This window comes from Arachis duranensis, chromosome 1 (genome assembly GCF_000817695.3).
Source record: "Arachis duranensis cultivar V14167 chromosome 1, aradu.V14167.gnm2.J7QH, whole genome shotgun sequence".
NCBI classification, from domain to species: Eukaryota; Viridiplantae; Streptophyta; class Magnoliopsida; order Fabales; family Fabaceae; genus Arachis; species Arachis duranensis.
In genome coordinates, this window is record NC_029772.3 from 13,960,941 (window position 1) to 13,964,743 (window position 3,803).

Below are 3,803 nucleotides of genomic sequence, written 5' to 3' on the forward strand. Positions count from 1 at the left end.
GCATATAACATAAAAAAAAGCTAGCGCTCGTATTTAAATAAAAAAATTATATTATAAAATAATATCATTTTAAGAAAATGTACTACAACAATAATTTTTAATTTTAAGATCATCTCCAGTAGGGAACTCATCCCAGTTCCTGTTTATGGCCCATCTGTCATAAAAAGTAACTCCACATCAACTTTTGCGTCATAAATAGTAAATAGGAACTCAAAGTATCTCTCTCTTCTCCATTAGGAGGAACTAACTTTAGTCCCTATTGTGGTCCTACTTAATTAATTAATTAAAATACTTGTAATTAATGTAATTAATTTTTTTTAATAATGTAATTTAAATATTTAAATTTAAAAATAATTCACTATTAAAAGATATTAATATTAAATAAATTCATATATAACAATAATACACAATACATAATTCGGGGTTACACTAATTTGTAAAATTACTTAATACAAAGAAAAACATAATTAAACTCTATAGTTGACGACAAGCATTGTGAAATTGCCATATGTGTTCAATCAAGTCCTCCTTCAATTGTCTATGCTGCTGCCTATTTCGAAGTTGGGCATTTCTTTGAAGAAATTGATGGTATGGTGCAAAATCTTCCTCTCCCAGCTGAGGTTGTGATAAGCCATTTTCAACATCATCATACTCTAAGTCTTGAGCAAAATTTCCTGCATAGCTGTCTCTTTCATCCTCAACAATCATATTATGCAATATAATACAAGCTCTCATTTTGTTGGCAAGCTTTTTCTTTTCCCAAAAACGAGCTGGACCACGTATAATTGCAAAGCGTGCTTGCAACACTATGAATGCTCGTTCCACATCTTTTCTTTGCCCTTCTTGGTATTGTGCAAATAACTTGCGTTTCTCACCTTGCGACTTTGAGATTGATTTGGCAAATGTGGCTCATTCAAGATAAATACCATCTGCTAAATAGTATCCCATTGTATAATTATTACCATTAATAGTATAATTTACCTCCGGAGCACGGTCATTTAGAATATCATCAAACACTGGAGAACGATCTAACACGTTGATATCATTATTTGAACCAGAAACTCCAAAGAACGCATGCCATATCCAAAGGTCTGAAGATGCTACAACCTCAAGTACTATGGTTGCAACCCCACGATAACCACTCATGTACATACATTTCCACGCCTTTGGACAATTTTTCCATTGCCAATGCATGCAGTCAATGCTACCCAACATGCCAGGGAAGCCACGACCCTCCGCCATTTGTAGCAGGCATTGTACGTCATTTGGATTGGGTTTTCGCAAGTATTCATCCTGGAACACGGAAATGACACCTTCAACAAATTTTTCCAAGCATTCAATTGTAGTGCTCTCGCCTATGCGCACATAATCATCAACAGCATCAGCTGCTACGCCATATGCTAACATCCGTATCGCAGTGGTACATTTCTGAAGTGGCGACAAGCCTCTTCTTCCAGTTGCATCAACCCTCTGTTGGAAATACGGATAGACGTTTGAGAGAGCGTCTACTACCCAAAGGAACACATCTCTTCTCATTCGAAATCTCCGTCGGAAAATGTCAGCATTATACACCGGTTCATCTGTAAAGTAATCTTGGAAAAGGCGATCATGTCCTGCTTCTCGATCTCTGTTGATCCATCTACGAGGAATTGGGATAGGGCTTCTATCGATATCTTCTTCTTCTGAATCTTCGAATAAACACTCATAGATCCAATGATCTATGAGTGTGTTATGTTGCCGTCTTCTTTTGCCATACAAAGCCTCATTGAACATATCATCAAAATTTCTAGCCATATGGAGAAATGTAATTTTTAGTTCTCTGTCGAGGTGAGAAACAAGAGTTGAAGTGGAGTTGTGGAGTCATTGATAGTTGATATTTATAAGTGTGTCTGCAATAAGTACCTTAACGGCTAGTTTTGTAACAGCTAGTTTTGCAACGGCTACTTTTGCAACGACAACTTTTGCAACGGCTAGTTTTCCTTAATGGCTACTTAACGGCTAGTTTTGCAATGGCTACTTAACGGCTAGTTTTGCAACGGTCACTTTCATGAACAATAACGACACAATAATATTGACTAATTTAAAAACTTACATCAGAAATAAATAAAACAAACTACATCACATACCAGTAATACGCAATAAATAAATAAGAACATACTACATAACTCTACGAATACAAGGAACCATTAAGTAAACCACTTGGCCATTATTTTCTCACATGCAATCTCATGAAGAGCTCGTCGTTTCTCACTCATTGTAGACGTGTCAGCATTAAGTATTTGCATATCCATTTCCCTTTCTTTTGCTTTTATCTCCATTTCTTTAATATACCTCTGAGTTTGTGAATTTTGATAGAGGGGTTAAACATGGACGAAAATGGAAAATGGGGTGTTTGTGAATTTTGATTTTGCGGTTGGAATATAGGAAACTGATTATTATAAGGAGCTTGAAAATTGAAATTAGAAAGATTTTGTGGATTTGGATTTTGAAATGAATTTGGTAGTTTGAAGTTTTGATTTGGAACTTGAGAGTTTGAGGTTTGAGATTGTTGGGTATTTGGAATTTGAGGAAAGTTTTGTAAGTAATTGAAGAAAGAGTCGAGTTGGTTTGGATCCATTTTTTCGAACAAAAAATAATAGTAGCAGAACTTTGATTTCGTAAACTTGGAAGAAGATAAAGAAGAGTAGTAGATAGTGTGAGAATAGAAGTGTATCTAAGTGGTAAATATAGAGTAACAAAATATTAATTTATTAATAATAACGGTAACATAATAACGGCTAATTTTGCAATAGTTAATTTTATAACGGTATTTAATTTTTAATTATTTAATATAATTATTTATTATAATTAATTAAAATTTTGTATAATTATTTATTTAAATAATAATTTGCTATTTGGCAAGTTATTATTGGTTATCCCAAATTCCCATTTAGAGGGACTCATTGTTCTTGAAAACTGTGTGAAACTCTACTCTACTTCTCTCCAAGAGTTGAAAACTCTATTATTTTAATAATTAATATAAATTATTAATTAAATAAAATTATAATTACTTAATTTAATTAACTATTATAATTATTATTAAATTTAATTTTATTTAATTATTTAATATAATTATTTAATATAATTATAATTTTATATGTATTTATTTAAAAGGTAACTTGCCACGTGGCAAGTTACCATTGGTTAGTTTCTGTTTAGAGAGACTCTTCTGCCTTGGCCTCCGTGAAGGAACTCATCTCTTTCTTTCTCCAACGGTTAATTTCTCTATGTGTCAGGAAAAAATGGAATGAGGCACTTCCATTGAAGTTGCTCAACAAGAAATGTAATTATTGCTTGAAAAGTGATGTGATTTGGAGACTTTTGAGTCTTTTCGCTCGACTTTGTTTCTCATTCTCTCTCTATCAAATTCCGTTAGTTTCAATGTTTTCTCTGGGCGTTAACATTAAATTGGCTTAGTGTTTCAATTTTATTGCCACGTCATTAAAAAACAAAGATTAATAAGTGTGTGTTTGAATTTACGTTTATAAAACTAAAATTTGAATGAAAGTGATTTTATAAAATTGATTCGAATAGAAATAAATTTATGTTAATGTGATTTATGTTTGATAATTTTATATTAAAATTAATTTTAATAACATAAATATTATTTAAATAATATTAGTTAAAATCACTTTTAAATAGATAATTAGTAAAAAGGACATGACATTAATTTATAATATTATTTTTTTAAACATGTTTATTTTTTACATTTTTTTCGTATGTTTTTTATATAGTATTTTTTTTCTAATATTCTTCGTACTTTT

General features: G+C 31.4%; 1 pseudogene; it reads right to left on the reverse strand.

Moving 5' to 3' along the window:
• Window positions 1–474: 474 nt before the first annotated feature.
• Window positions 475–1,794, reverse strand: LOC107480123 (uncharacterized; annotated as a pseudogene).
• Window positions 1,795–3,803: the final 2,009 nt, after the last annotated feature.